This window comes from Bos indicus x Bos taurus, chromosome 6, assembly GCF_003369695.1.
Source record: "Bos indicus x Bos taurus breed Angus x Brahman F1 hybrid chromosome 6, Bos_hybrid_MaternalHap_v2.0, whole genome shotgun sequence".
Lineage (NCBI taxonomy): Eukaryota > Metazoa > Chordata > Mammalia > Artiodactyla > Bovidae > Bos > Bos indicus x Bos taurus.
In genome coordinates this window covers 5,742,973-5,760,014 of record NC_040081.1, presented here as the reverse complement: position 1 = coordinate 5,760,014, position 17,042 = coordinate 5,742,973, and the positions used below count along the sequence as shown (strand labels likewise).

At 39.4% G+C, this 17,042-nt stretch overlaps 1 long non-coding RNA gene across 1 annotated transcript; it reads right to left on the bottom strand.

Moving 5' to 3' along the window:
• Nucleotides 1–14,496: 14,496 nt before the first annotated feature.
• Nucleotides 14,497–16,622, bottom strand: LOC113893987. The gene is made up of 2 exons (XR_003511421.1): nucleotides 16,484–16,622; nucleotides 14,497–14,725 (listed from the first exon to the last, which is right to left on the bottom strand). It is a non-coding gene; the product is annotated as an uncharacterized LOC113893987 (long non-coding RNA).
• Nucleotides 16,623–17,042: the final 420 nt, after the last annotated feature.

The window sequence follows — 17,042 nt, the reverse complement described above, 5'->3', positions numbered from 1 at the left end:
AGATCAAGGTGCTGGCAGGGTCTGCTAATGGCAAGAGCTCTCTTCCTGGCTTCTGGAGGGCTGCCTTCTCACTCTGTCGTCACAGGTCAGAGAGAGCTGATGGCTCTTCCACTTTTATAGGGACATCAGTTCCAATGTATCAGATTACTACCCTTCTGACTTCTTTTAACCCTAATCACCTTGAAAACTCTATTACCAATACAGTCACATGGGCGATTAGGGTTTCAACATACAAATTTGAGGAGGTGACACAATTCACTTCAAAGCAATATGCCTCTAGCTGCCCAAAATTCATGTCTTTATCATGTGCAAAATACATTTGTTCTGTCCACATAGCCCCCAAAGCCTTAATTCATTCTAGCATCAACTCTAAAGTCCAAAGTCTAATCTAAATACCATCTAAATCAGATATGGATGAGATTCAAGGTACATTTCATCCTGAAACAAAAGTTCTTCTCCAGCTGTGAACCTGCGATATCAGACAATCATGTGCTTCTGAAGTACAGTGGTGGTTCAGGCATAGACACTCCCACTCCAAAAGAAAGAAATAGGAAAGAAGGATAGGGTGACAGGTCCCAAGCAAATCCAAAACCTAGCAAGGCAAATTCCTTTAGATTAAAAAAAAAAAAAGTATTGGAGTGTAGTTGCTGAACAGTGTTGTTAGTCTCTACTGTACAGCAAAGTAAATCAGTTATATGTATACAGATATCCACTCTTGGATTTCCGTCCCATTTAGGTCATCACAGAGCACTGTGCAGAGTTCCCTAGCTATACAGTAGGTTCTCATTAGTTATCTGTTTTATGCATAGTAATGTATATATTTCAATCCCAATCTACCAATTCACCCAGCCCTTCTCTTCACCCCTTTGTGTTCATATGTATGTTCTGTATATTTGTGTTTCTGTTTCTTTCTTTGCAAATAGGTGAAAGTGAAAGTCAACTTAGTCATGTCTGAATCTTTGTGACCCCATGACTATACAGTCCATGGGATTTTCCAGGCAAGAATGTTTAGTGGGTGGCCATTCCCTTTTCCAGGGGATCTTCCCAACCCAGGGATTGACCCCAGGACTCCCGCATTGCAGGAGGATTCTTTACCAGCTGAGCCACCAGAGAAGCCCTGGTGCAAATAGGTTAAGCTGTACTCTTTTTTCTAGATTCCACATAGGTGTGTTAATATACAGTATTTGGTTTTTGGACTCACTTCACTCTATATGACAGTCTCTAGATTTATCCACATCTCTACAGATGACTCAATTTTGTTTCTTGTTATGTTTGAGTAATATTTCATTGCCTATATATATATATATATATGTATACACACACACACACACACACATATATATTATACATTATACAGTGGAAGTGACCAATAGATTCAAGGGATTAGATATGTTAGACAGAGTGCCTGAAGAACTATGCACAGAGGTTCATGACAGGAGGCAGGGAACAAGACCATCCCCAAGGAAAAGAAATGCAAAAAGGAAAATGGTTGTCTGAGGAGGCCTTACAAATAGCTGTGGAAAGAAGAGAAGCAAAAGGCAAAGGAGAAAAGGAAAGATATACCCATTTGAATACAGAGTTCCAAAGAACAGCAAGGAGAGATAAGAAAGCCTTCCTCAGTGATCAGTGCAGAGAAATAGAGGAAAACAAGAGAATGGGAAAGTCTAGAGATCTCTTCAAGAAAATTAGAGGTACCAAGGGAAAATTTCATGCAAAGATGGGCTCAATAAAGAACAGAAATGATATAGACCTAACAGAAGAAGAAGATATTAAGAAGAGGTGGCAAGAATACACAGAAGAACTATACTAAAAAGATCTTCATGACCCATGTAATCATGATGGTGTGATCACTCACCTAGAGCCAGACATCCTGGTATGCAAAGTCAAGTGGGCCTTAGGAAGCATCACTGTGAACAAAGTTAGTGGAGGTGATAGAATTCCAGTTGAGCTATTTCAAATCCTAAAAGAGGATACTGTGAAAGTGTTGCACTCAATATGCCAGCAAGTTTGGAAAACTCAGCAGTGGCCACAGGACTAGGATAGGTCAGTTTTCATTCCAGTCCCAAAGAAAGGCAATGTCAAAGAATGTTCAAAGTACTGCAAAATTGCACTCATTTCACACATTAGCAAAGTAATACTCAGAATTCTCCAAGCCAGGCTTCAACTGTACATGAGCCATGAACTTCCAGATGTTCAAGCTGGATTTAGAAAAGCAGAGGAACCAGAGATCAAATTGCCAACATCCACTGGATCATCAAAAAAGCAAGAAACTTTCAGAAAAACATGTACTTCTGCTTTATTTACTATGCAGACTGTGTGGACCACATCAAACTGGAAAATTCTGAAAGAGATGGGAATACCAGACCACCTGACCTGCCTCTTGAGAAATCTGTGTGCAGGTCAGGAAGCAACAGTCAGAACTGGACATGGAACAACAGACTGGTTCCAAATCAGGAGAGCAGTATGTTAAGGCTATATATTGTCACCCTGCTTATTAAACTTACATGCACAGTACATCATGCAAAATACCAGGCTGGATGAAGCACAAGCTGGAATCAAGATTGCCAGGAGAAATATCAATAACCTCAGATACACAGATGACAGCACCCTTATGGCAGAAGGTGAAGAAGAACTAAAGAGCCTCTTTATGAAAGTGAAAGAGGAGAGTGAAAAAGTTGGCTTAAAGCTCAGTATTCAGAAAGGTAAGGTCATGGCATCTGGTCCTATCACTTCATGGCAAATAGATGGGGAAACAGTGGGAACAGTGACAGACTTTATTTTGGGGGGGCTCCAAAATCACTGCAGATGGTGACTGCAGCCATGAAATTAAAAGTCACTTGTACCTTGGAAGAAAAGTTATGACAGCATATTAAAAAGCAGAGACATTAATTTGCCAACAAAGGTCTGTTTAGTCAAAGCTATGGTTTTTCCAGTAGTCATGTATGGATGTGAGAGTTGGACTATAAAGAGCTGAGTGCCAAAGAAGTGATACTTTTGAACTATGGTGTTGGATAAAACTCTTGAGAGTCCCTTGGACTGCAAGGAGATCCAACCAATCAATCCTGAAGGAATTCAGTCCTGAATATTCTTTGGAAGGACTGATGTGGAAGCTGAAACTCCAATACTCTGGCCACATGATACAAAGAACTGACTCACTTGAAAAGACCCTGATCCTGGGAAAGCCTGAAGGTGGGAGGAGAAGGGGACAACAGAGGATGAGATGGTTGGATGACATCTTTGACTTGATGGACAGGAGTTTGAGCAAGCTCTGGGAGTTAGTGATGGACAGAGAAGCCTGGTGTGCTTTAGTCCATGGGGTCGCAAAGAGTCAGACACGACTGAGCAACTGTACTGAACTGAACTGATACACACACACACACACACACACACACACACACACACACACACACATATTAGGTTTCCCAGATGGCGCTAGTGGTGAGGAACCTGCCTTCCAGGAGATGTTAGAAATCCCCTCCAGTATTCTTGCCTGGAGAATCCCATGGACAGAGGAGCCTGGTGGGCTATAGTCCATAGGGTTGCAAAGAGTCAAAGACAACTAAAGCAACTTAACATGCATGCATGCATACATACATACATACATATCCATGCTTTATCCATACCTCTGTTGATGGGTGTTTAGGTTGCTTCCATGTCCTGGCTATTGTAAATAGTGTTGCAATGGACATTGAGGGGCACATATCTTTTGGAATTATGGTTTTCTCCAGGTATATGCCCAGGAGTGGGATTTCTGGGTCATATGATAGTTCTATTTTTAATTTTTAAGGAACCTCTATACTGCTCTCCCAGAGAAGGCAATGGCACCCCACTCCAGTACTCTTGCCTGGAAAAGCCCATGGACAGAGGAGCCTGGTAGGCTGGAGTCCATGGGGTCATGAAGAGTCGGACACAACTGAGCAACTTCACTTTCACGCATTGGAGAAGGAAATGGCAACCCACTCCAGTGTTCTTGCCTGGAGAATCCCAGGGACGGGGGAGCCTGGTGGGCTGCCATCTATGGGGTCGCACAGAGTCGGACACGACTGAAGCGACTTAGCAGCAGTAGTAGCATACTGTTCTCCATAGTGGCTGTATCAATTTGCATTCCCGCCAACAGTGTAAGAGGGTTCCCTTTTCTCCATACCCTCTCCAGCATTTATTGTTTATAAATTTTCTTGGGAATAATCCTCTTTGGCTCCACACCCCGCCTTCTGGACCCACTGGGGTGTCAGTCCTGTGGCTTTGCCAGGTGGAGGTCTCATCCCCAAGGCTTCAGTTGGAGGCCATCTGGCCTGTTGAAACCAAGGTGACGGCCCAGGCTTTGAAGCTTAAGAAGGAATCTGATGATCTCTGAATGGCCTTTGGAGTCTTTCTTTTTGTTTCTTAAAGAATAGTGTACATTTGCAGCCAAATAGCTGCAAATAGCTTCCCTCTTACAGAATCTAAGCAGTTTAACAGCCTTCTTTCATTTCGTCCTGTTTCAGTATCCCTAATTGGCAGTGTTTCTGCTAATAAAATCCTATATCTATTCCTGGTTTTTGCTGAGGTGGTGGATAATTTTGTGATTCTAATCCCTACTAGTCTTATTTTCAAAGGTTGTATAGCCATGCCCTCTATTTTTTCTTTAGAAAAAGCTTACTTTTGTATGTGTGTGTGTGTAAAATGTAGAGACTGAAAATTTTCTAAGTATTGAAGTGCTGCTTCCTTTTTGCTCAACAATTCCTTCTTCAGTTCAGCTCCCTCTTCTTGCATTTTATTAGAAGCAGTCAGGAGGAACCACACTGGTCCTTTAACAGTTTGCTGAGCAACCTCTACAGCTAAAAACCCACTTTTTTGGGTATTCCATTTTATTTTATTATAAAAATCAATTTTTATAGTTGCTATATGTTGTCAGTGTCTGATATAGTAATTCATAATTTGTAAAGGTTATATTCCAAATATAACCTTTATAGTTATAGTTTATAGTTATCATAAAATATTTGCTGTTATTTCCTTGTTGTACAATATCCTTGTAGCTGATTTTATACTTAATAGCTTGTACCTCTTAATTCCCTATTCTTATCATGCCCTTCCCCTCTTCCCTCTCCCAGTTTGTAACCACTATTTGTTCTCTATATCTGTAAGTCTGCTTCTTTTTTCTTTTATTCACTAGATTCCACATATAAGTGATATCATACAGTATTTTTCTTTGTCTTACTTATTTCACTTAGCATAATCCTCTGCGCCAGGTCCATCCATATTGCTGGAAATGGCAAAAAAACTTTTCTTTTTTATGGCTGAGTTGTATTCAGATCAGATCAGTCGCTCAGTCGTGTCCAGCTCTTTGCGACCCCGTGAATCGCAGCACGCCAGGCCTCCCTGTCCAGCACCAACTCCCGGAGTTCAAACTCACGACCATCGAGTCAGTGATGCCATCCAGCCATCTCATCCTCTGTCATCCCCTTCTCCTCCTGCCCCCAATCCCTCCCAGCATCAGAGTCTTTTCCAGTGAGTCAACTCTTCGGATGAGGTCGCCAAAGTACCAGAGTTTCAGCTTTAGCATCATTCCTTCCAAAGAAATCCCAGGGCTGATCTCCTTCAGAATGGACTGGTTGGATCTCTTTGCAGTCCAAGGGACTCTCAAGAGTCTTCTCCAACACCACAGTTCAAAAGCATCAATTCTTCGGTGCTCAGCCTTCTTCACAGTCCAACTCTCACATCCATACATGACCACAGGAAAAACCATAGCCTTGACTAGACGGACCTTTTTTGGCAAAGTAATGTCTCTGCTTTTCAATATGCTATCTAGGTTGGTCATAGCTTTCCTTCCAAGGAGTAAGCGTCTTTTAATTTCATGGCTGCACTCACCATCTGCAGTGATTTTGGAGCTCAGAAAAATAAAGTCTGACACTGTTTCCACTGTTTCCCCATCTATTTCCCATGAAGTGATGGGACCGGATGCCATGATCTTCGTTTTCTGAATGTTGAGCTTTAAGCCAACTTTTTCACTCTCCTCTTTTACTTTCATCAAGAGGCTTTTTAGTTCGTCTTCACTTTCTGCCATAAGGGTGGTGTCATCTGCATATCTGAGGTTATTGATATTTCTCCCGGCAATCTTGATTCCAGCTTGTGTTTCTTCCAGTCCAGCATTTCTAATGATGTACTCTGCATATAAGTTAAATAAGCAGGGTGACAATATACAGCCTTGACGTACTCCTTTTCCTATTTGGAACCAGTCTGTTGTTCCATGTCCAGTTCTAACTGTTGCTTCCTGACCTGCATACAAATTTCTCAAGAGGCAGGTCAGGTGGTCTGGTATTCCCATCTTTTGAAGAATTTTCCACAGTTTATTGTGATCCACACAGTCAATGGCTTTGGCATAGTCAATAGAGCAGAAATAGATGTTTTTCTGGAACTCTCTTGCTTTTTCCATGATCCAGCAGATGTTGGCAATTTGATCTCTGGTTCCTCTGCCTTTTCTAAAACCAGCTTGAACATCAGGAAGCTCACGGTTCACATATTGCTGAAGCCTGGCTTGGAGAATTTTGAGCATTACTTTACTAGCATGTGAGATGAATGCAATTGTGCAGTAGTTTGAGTATTCTTTGGCATTGCCTTTCTTTGGGATTGGAATGAAAACTGACCTTTTCCAGTCCTGTGGCCACTGCTGAGTTTTCCAAATTTGCTGGCATATTGAGTGCAGCACTTTCACAGCATCATCCTTCAGGACTTGGAATAGCTCAGTTGCATTTCTATCACCTCCACTAGCTTTGTTCGTAGTGATGTTTTCTAAGGCCCACTTGACTTCACATTCCAGGATGTCTGGCTCTAGGTCAGTGATCACACCATCATGATTATCTGGGTCGTGAAGATCTTTTTTGTACAGTTCTTCTGTGTATTCTTGCCATCTCTTCTTAATATCTTCTGCTTCTGTTAGGTCCATACCATTTCTGTCCTTTATCGAGCCCATCTTTGCATGAAATGTTTCTTTGGTATCTCTGATTTTCTTGAAGAGATCTCTAGTCTTTCCCATTTTGTTGTTTTCCTCTATTTCTTTGCATTGATCACTGGAGAAGGCTTTCTTATCTCTTCTTGCTATTCTTTGGAACTCTGCATTCAGATGTTTATATCTTTCCTTTTCTCCTTTGCTTTTTCCTCTCTTCTTTTCATAGCTATTTGTAAGGCCTTCCCAGACAGCCATTTTGCTTTTTTGCATTTCTTTTCCATGGGGATGGTCTTGATCCCTGTCTCCTGTACAATGTCACGAACCTCATTCCATAGTTCATCAGGCACTCTATCTATCAATCTAGGCCCTTACATCTATTTCTCACTTCCACTGTATAATCATAAGGGATTTGATTTAGGTCATACCTGAATGGTCTAGTGGTTTTCCCTCCTTTCTTCAATTTAAGTCTGAATTTGGCACTAAGAAGTTCATGGTCTGAGCCACAGTCAGCTCCTGGTCTTGTTTTTGCTAACTGTATAGAGCTTCTTCATCTTTGGCTGCAAAGAATATAATCAATCTGATTTCGGTGTTGACCATCTGGTGATGTCCATGTATAGAGTCTTCTCTTGTGTTGTTGGAAGAGGGTGTTTGTTATGACCAGTGCATTTTCTTGGCAAAACTCTTATTAGTCTTTGCCCTGCTTCATTCCGTATTCCAAGGCCAAATTTGCCTGTTACTCCAGGTGTTTCTTGACTTCCTACTTTTGCATTCCAGTCCCCTATAATGAAAAGGACATCTTTTTTGGGTATTAGTTCTAAAAGGTCTTGTAGATCTTCATAGAACCGTTCAACTTCAGCTTCTTCAGCGTTACTGGTTGGGTCATAGACTTGGATTACTGTGATATTGAATGGTTTGCCTTGGAAAAGAACAGAGATCATTCTGTCGTTTTTGAGATTGCATCCAAGTACTGCATTTCGGACTCTTTTGTTGACCATGATGGCTACTCCATTTCTTCTGAGGGATTCCTGCCTGCAGTAGTAGACATAATGGTCATCTGAGTTAAATTCACCCATTCCAGTCCATTTCAGTTCGCTGATTCCTAGAATGTCGACATTCACTCTTGCCATCTCGTTTGACCACTTCCAATTTGCCTTGATTCATGGACCTGACATTCCAGGTTCCTATGCAATATTGCTCTTTACAGCATCGGACCTTGCTTCTATCACCAGTCACGTCCACAGCTGGGTATTGTTTTTGATTTGGCTCCATCCCTTCATTCTTTCTGGAGTTATTTCTTCACTGATCTCCAGTAGCATATTGGGCACCTACTGACCTGGGGAGTTTCTCTTTCAGTATCCTATCATTTTGCCTTTTCATACTGTTCATGGGGTTCTCAAGGCAAGAATACTGAAGTGGTTTGCCATTCCCTTCTCCAGCGGACCACATTCTGTCAGATCTCTCCACCATGACCTGCCCCACGGGCATGGCTTAGTTTCATTGAGTTAGACAAGGCTGTGGTCCTAGTGTGATTAGATTGACTAGTTTTCTGTGAGTATGGTTTCAGTGTGTTTGAGTTGTATTACATTGTATATATGTGCATTCCATTCATCTGTCAATGGACCTTTAGGTTGCTTCTGTGTCTTGAAAGTGGAATAATACTGCTATGAACATTGGGGTGCATGTATATTTTCGAGTAGAATTTTTGTATTTTCCAGATATATACCCAGGAGTGAGATTGCTGAGTCATATGGTAGTTCTCTTTTTAGTTTTTTTTTTAGAAACCTCTGAAGTGTTTTCCACAGTATGAATGGATGCACTAAGTGAGAAGTTAAAAGCTTTTAACAAAGAGCCAAAAAACCAAATAGAGATGAAGAGCACACTAACTGAAGTAAAAAATGCATTCGAAGGAATCAACAGTAGATTGAATGGTACAGGGCAACAGATCAGTGAGCCAGAAGACAGAGGAGGGTGAATCACTGCCGCTGAAATAAATACTCATTTTTATTGCTTGCAAGTTCTCTTTTTCACAGAACTAGAACACCAGTTCAACCAAGTTCTTTGCCTTTTATCACATGGTTATCTTTTCTTAGTTTCCAGTAACATCTTCTTCATTTCCATCTGAGGCTTCACCAGGATGACCTTGAATTCCATATTTCTACTAACATTCTGTTCATAATTATTTGTTTATTCTCTAAGAAGATAGACTGCCTCTCAAGCTCTCCTCTTTTCTTTCTGAATCCTTACTAGAATCACCTCTAACATCTATAGTTCTACCAATATTGTTCTCACAGTAACTCAGGCTTTTATTAGCATGTATCTCAAAAACTCCTCCAAGCCTCTGCTCACTACCCAGTTTGCAAAGCCCCTTCCACATTTTTAGGTATTGATACAGCAGCAGGCTATTTCTTGGGGTACCAGAATCAGAAAGGAAAAGGAATGATCTGTATTAAAAATATATGTATAAAATCATAAGGATAGGAAAAAGATCCAGTTGGTAGCCCTAGAAAATATATCAGCATTTGAAAACTCATAAAATTTAAAACATAAACTCTGGAATGGGACAAAGTTAAAGCCCTAACAAACTGGAAGAGAGAACTAAGAATTGTACCCAAGATGCAGCATAAAGAAAAACATTGAAACAATTTTGAGATATCATGTTCAAGAATCCTTGTTTAATAGAATTTTAATGGGATGCTAGCAAAAGATAATAGAGGAATGTTACAGCAGCATATTCAGAGAGATAATGTCTGAGAAGTTTTAATATGTATAAATAAAAATCAATAAGGTAAACACTTATCTACGGTGTACTAATCCAATAAAAGTTAGAAGAAGGAGGACAAATGAAGCCATTAGAAACTGCTGATGAAACTAAACTATGGAATAAAATGGTGTAACTCAAAATACATTGTAGTGACAACAGATGTAAATAGATTACATGACTCTGGTTAAATTAAAAATAAAATTACTAGCTTAGATATTTTAAAAAAATCAGTTATATGGTGTTTATAGGAGACACTGACACAAAAACACGCACACCACCAAATCTGTGCACACCCACCCTAAAACAGAAAATTTAAAAAGAGAAAAAGCAAAAGAGATATTCTAGGCATATATGGACCAAAAGAAGAGCTGAAATAAAAATATTATTCAAAATAGCATATAAAGCAGATGCATTAACATTAATAAAGAATATTTATGAAGAGTATAAAAATTATAACTTTGTGTATGCTTAATATAGATGTAGACTGTAACCCCCCTCCAAAAAAAAAAAAAACAGCTATAAAAACTCAGAATTACAAAATAAAATTGACAAACTTAATATCATAATGGGAGACTTTAACACCTCTCTTAGAAACCTCTAATTTGGAGAATATACAGAGAGGATTTGAGTAACACATATGCTGCTGCTAAGTCGCTTCAGTCGTGTCCGACTCTGTGCGACGCTATAGATGGCAGCCCACCAGGCTCCTCTGTCCCTGGGATTCTCCAGGCAAGAACACTGGAGTGGGTTGCCATTTCCTGCTCCAATGCATGAAAGTCAAAAGTGAAAGTGAAGTCGCTCGGTCGTGTCTGACTTTGCCATCTCATGGACTGTAGCCTACCAGGCCCCTCCACCCATGGGATTTTTCAGGCAAGAGTACAGGAGTGGGTTGCCATGTCCTTCTCCAGAGTAACATATATAGCATGATTTTAAATAAATAATATATATATATATATATATATATACATATATATCTTTGTACCCAAAAGAGAACCCAACAGAGAATACACACTCTTCTAAAGCATGCATGCAACATTTAAACGTTTAAAATTTACTATATACCTGCAGTCGCAAAGAATCACAATCATTCACATATTATCTAGTCACTACTCTATTAAAGTTAGAAATTAGCTGTTACAAATAGTAATGAAAATCCTTCAGTATGGGAACCTGAAAAAAAAGAAAAGCATAAACAATGTATGGATTAAAGAATAATTCACAAAATTATAACATGTATTGACTGAATGATTGAAAAACTAAAATACTAAAAAATAAAAATAATTATTTGAGATATAGCTAATGCAGTGGAATAAAAATTGAATATATATATTACATTCATATTCTAGTCAATATATCATAATTATTAATCACCATAAAGAGAATTAGTTTCCTCTTAAAGCCTTTCAATAGCTCTCTTTCTGGAATCAATCAATATTTTCATCCTTAGTATCTTTGCTTTGCTTTTGAAAATATTTAACCCTAATTACATCACTAAGTGAAAATTGTCTGATGATTACACAGATCTTACTAGCTATAGTAAAGACTAATACCAGAAAATCGAATTGCCTTTTATTCATTCTACATTAGACAGGTGGGTCCTTTTATAGTTTATCAGTTCCTAGAATCTTTTCTAAAATTAATAACTTGATTTTCTTGGTGAGTATCCTAGGGGGAAGCTGACCTTTATTCGCCATTTCCACATGGCAAGAATCTCCTCTGTGAGTTACAGTTGACAGACTGTTTTCAGCTTTTCTTTATCTCCTGTTATTTCTCCTCTTCAGATTTGAGAGACTTTTGTGTATCTTTCTTGGCCTAAAAACGCACAGATACACTGCCCAGCCATGTTTTTACCCCTTTTTGTTATGGAATTGTTTCTACTTAAAAGAAAATTTATACAAGCATGCAATTATTCCCAAATATATCACACCGATATCCCATTTTTGCTAGATGAATAAAAACAGTGACTACCAGAACTTGTGAACAGTAAAGACTTTAAGGTCATATCTAAAACTTATGTCTTACTGCTACTCACTGAAATTCCATTTGTGCTGTTTTCTACCTCTTCGGTTTTAAAATTTGCAGTCATTACCAGTCAATGTAAAATTTCTGTACTCTTAGAAAAATTCAGAAATTCATTTATACCTTTTTTAGTAGACATTTACCCAGGCATTAAAAGTAATATAAAATTAACACAACGGGTAATCATTCACCACAGGAATTTGGATTGTTGAGCTATGTATAAAAATACCAGTGTAATTCCTGATGGTGCATAGCAGCATATGAGCCAATATCTAATGGGGTCAAATGTTTATGCATTATAAAAGAGCAATTAATTTGAGCTGGAATGGTCACAGGTGTCTCTTGTGAAATTTCTGAGTGAGTAGAACCCAAGTAGCTATCTAGTTTGTGTATATTTAGAGACAAAGAGGAGTTGATAATTATACTTAGAGATATGTGTGTGTCTTGTTCAGGAAACAGTGAAGTGTCTGACCTAGCTAAAGAAAAGGATCTACACTGAGAGATAGTGAAGAAAAAATGGATTACTGGAGCAGGTTGCATTGTAGAGGATCTTCTGTGACCTAAGAAGGTAAACTAAGAGCAGTGTTTATATATGTATGTTCCTAGGATTGTTCATTAATAGGGTTCCTCCAAAACGACCTCTCAGGTCAGATGTGGAAAATACTGAGTTTCTTTACTGTGAGTCTTCTCTAAGACATTAATATGTTAATGGGCATTTTGATTTCCGGTAGGAAAATATAGCATTTCCCAAATCTGTTTGACCCTGGAACCCTTGCTATGGAAACAATGCATGGATCAAGTATTCTATATATATTGGTATCCATCTCAGTCGACAAACTGTAATATATTAAGATATGTACTGTTGTATAGTTTTAAATGGTACATTTCTAGTGTAATCCTTTGTTCCCAGATTGGCAGAAATTCAAGGTCTTTCCATTTTCTCCATGAATGTATCATGTTCTGGAGTCTTCTTATGCTAAGGAGTTAGGTGATTGTGGAATGAGGCATGGCATTTATCCACTGTGTCATCTGTGTATGCTGGACATCTGCTGAAATGTCCTACTTGCTCTCTTGTCCCAGGTGATTGGCCTGTACCACTATTGCTGAGACATGTGTTACTCAAATCCAGTGGTTCTCTTTGTTCCTTCCATATGGTAAGTCTCATGTTGCTGGGAATAACTTCACTGATCTGTTCCATGTTGAGGTACAAGAAATTCTGTATGAATGTATGATGCCCCATCTTTCTTAGACATGTTATTTAATTGTTCTCTGGGGGCTTCCTAATTCCCCTTGGTTTCTATTTATGAAATGTGGCATGTGTTCCATACACCTAATGATTTAAGGATTTTCCCATGAGGTTTCCACCTAGATTTTTACCCTCTGCCATGTGTTGTTTCTGTTTCCTAGGAAACTAAGTTTTCAAAACTCATAAGCCATAAAATGCTCTCTTTTTCTCTTATGCTTCTGTAATTTCTTCTCCTCTGAGGAAATGATCTAGCTGTCCCTTAGTTTTTCTAGTGGTTAGTTTCAAACCAGCTTTTTCACTCTCCTCTTTCGCCCTTTTCAAGAGACTCTAGTTTGTCTTCACTTTCTGCCATTAGAGCGGTATCATCTGTATATCTGAGGTTGTTGATAATTCTCCCAGAAATCTTGATTCCAACTTGATTCATCCAGCATAGCACTTCGCATGATATACTCTGCATATCAATTAAATAAGCAGAGTGATGATATACAGCCTTTCTAAACTATGAACCAGTCCTCTGTTCCATGTTCGATTCTAACTGTTGCTTCTTGACCGGCTTACAGGTTTCCCAGGAGGCAAGTAAGGTGGTCTGGTACTCCCATCTCTTTAATCATTTTTCACAGTTTGTTGTGATCCACATGGTCAAAGGACTTCCCTGACAGCTCAGCAGGTAAAGATACCACCTCCAACACTGGAGTCTCAGGAAACATGGATTTGATCCCTGGATCAGGAAGATTCCCCTGAGGAGGAAATGGCAACCCACTCCAGTATTCTTGCCTGGAAAATCCCATGAACAGAGGAGCTGGTGGGCTACAGTCCATAGGGTTGCAAAGAGTTGGACACGACTGAAACAACTGAGCACCATGCATACATACAGTCAAAGGCTTTAGCATAGTCAGTGAAGCTGACTATAGATGTTTTTCTGGAACTCCCTTACTTTCCTCAGTAAATAATGAATAACTCACTGTCTTTGTAGTCTTCTGTGGAGCCCTTTTCTACGGTGACTCTTGAAAAGCCTCTCTTGCTGTTGGGAACCCTTCTTCTACCATATGAAGTAGGCCGGTTTTCTTGTTGAAGACATGGGGATCAACCCAGAGCCAACTTCAAACAGCAGACATGTAGCTTACTCCAGGTTGAGCTGCCAAGTGCTTAAAAGTTCATAAGTGATCTTAGTTGAGACCCAAACTGCCAGTTGAGCCTCTACCAAAGTGTTAAAATGAATCATAAGCAAATGAAATAGTTTTCTAACCTATTTCTATTGCATCAATATAAAAATGTACAACACAGTACAAAAAATATGGTAGGAATGAAAGAAGAGATACTTTGGGGGGAATATTTTCTCACATACGGATATATGGGATCAAGAAAAACTGAAATGGTATAAGCTGGGACCTTGAAAGGTCTTATTTTTCATTGAATGATCCAAAGTGGTTTTCTTGGTTGAAGTGCCTCGTGTTCATTCTTGTGCCAGGAAATTCATTTATTTCTGGATAAAATCTGAGCATTTAATTCAAACTCAACAAAATTATGCAAATATTTTGTAAAAAGTATTCTTGAGTGAGATATTTATTATAGGATAAAGAAAAAGGAAGGATAAAGTGTGATTATGGAGACTGTAATCTTCGGGGACTGTAATCTTCGGGGACTTAGAATACTGTAGACAGGTCAGTGGATGGACCCATCCTTGATGAGGTCATGGCATCATACTGCAGTTGTCCCTTTTTGTAAAACATTGTCATTCTCACTGGCTCAGATTCAAGAGATTGTTCTTTTATCACTGATGAAATGAAAGCAGAGAGATCTTAGTTTGAACATGTTCTCAGATATTCAGTTCAGTTCAGTCGCTCAGTCGTGTCCGAATCTTTGCAACCCCGTGAATCGCAGCACACCAGGCTTCCCTGTCCAGCACCAACTCCCAGAGTTCACTCAGACTCACATCCATCGAGTCAGTGATGCCATCCAGCCATCTCATCCTCTGCCGTCCCCTTCTCCTCTTTCCCCCAATCCCTCCCAGCATCAGGGTCTTTTCCAATGAGTCAACTCTTCGCATGAGGTGGCCAAAGTACTGGAGTTTCAGCTTTAGCATCATTCCTTCCAAAGAAATCCCAGGGCTGATCTCCTTCAGAATGGACTGGTTGGATCTCCTTGCAGTCCAAGGGACTCTCAAGAGTCTTCTCCAACACCATAGTACAAAAGCATCAGTTCTTCGGCTCTCAGCTTTCTTCACAGTCCAACTCTCACATCCGTACATGACCACTGGAAAAACCATAGCCTTGACTAGACGGACCTTTGTTGGCAAAGTAATGTCTCTGCTTTTCAATATGCTATCTAGGTTGGTCATAGCTTTCCTTCCAAGGAGTAAGCATCTTTTAATTTCATGGCTGCAGTCACTATCTGCAGTGATTTTGGAGCCCCCCAAAATAAAGTCTGACACTGTTTCCACTGTTGCTAGGCTCAAGTAGTACTAACTCTAATCTCATGAGACTTCTACTAGCCCTATTAATTGCTTCTTTACAGATTTGTTTTACATCAATTATCTTATTTAATCTTTACAGCAATCCTAAGATTTAGATATTTTTTATTCACACTTTAGAGATGAAGAAACTGAAACTGAGCTAGAACAATTGGCCAAAGTTAACCCAACTGGTAAATAGTGGTACAAGAGTTGATAGTCTGGAAAGTTTTTCTGATATTAGTCCTTTTTTTCTCAGTGATGCTGGTTCTTTTCAACCTAATTCAAAGGCACTAGAAACCTGCAGTGCCTCAGGGACCACTGACCTGAAAAAGGAAGGAGAGGGGAATAAACCAGGCAGTGCTCTGGGCCCCTCAACCTAGGTTAAGCCAGAGCACATCTTTTATATATGAGTTGCATTTCAAGTTTTATTTTAAAAATTTCCAAATGCAATAATATACTGTGAGGTTCGTTTTGAACTGTGGTATTGGAGAAGACTCTTGAGAGTCCTTTGGACTGCAAGGAGATCCAGCCAGTCCATCCTAAAGGAGATCAGTCCTGAATATTCATTGGAAGGACTGATGCTGAGGCTGGAAATGCCAATGTTTTTGCCACCTGATGTGAAGAACTGACTCATTGGAAAAGACCCTGATGCTGGGAAAGACTGAAGGCAGGAGGAGAAGGGGACGAGAGGGTGAGATGGTTGGATGGCATCACCGATTCGATGGACATGAGTTTGAGTAAGCTCCGGGAGTTGGTGATGAACAGGGAGGCCTGGCACGCTGCAGTCCTCGACCCCAAGGACTTGGGGTCACTGTAGTCCTTGGGGTCACAAAGAGTCAGACACGACTGAGCAACTGAACAGAACTGAACCATGATGTCTCCTAAAGCTTACTAGTAGCTTCCTGAAATCAGAACAGTCTTCTCCTTGCTTTGATCTCACAAGTGGGAAACTTCCCATGTCTTGGAGCAGATGGAAATTACTGCCCTTAGAATGTGCTTTGGGCTCTAGGATCTCCCACTGACCCCTGCCTGGCAGCCTTGCTGTCTTTGGCATCAAAGCCAGTTACATTATTCACGTACCTGCAACCTTCTCACTGTTATCGGTAATATCAGTGATATCACTGTTATCAGAACTCACTGACATCTCTCCAAAGAGACAAGTGATATCTTCTCCAAATATCTTGAGACAGTTTTCAATGAGAAATTGTATGAAAGAAATCTGTAACACAAAGGGGCAAAAAATGGGGTATTACTTTACATATGGTGTAATAGTATATCACATTTCATCCATGAATCTTGGCTCTAACAAACAATGCAAAAGAAGTCTGAGAAAAATTCAGACTTGATTAAAGTATATATATATATATATATATATATATATATATATATATATTATATATATATACATCAGCTTTTTCTAAGAAATAACTGATACTTTCAAGAGTACTTTGGGCTCAAATTTTAAAATTCTTTAAGTCAGTGGGCTAGTTATAATATGTGGCCTGGTTTAATAACTTAAATTTTGTAATGATGGTTACATGCTTAAAACTAGGATGACTTTTAAGCACCACACATAGGATGTTTGGAACAAAAATGTATATTCTCTTATTAAGTTTTATTTATTTTTATTAAAAATTTT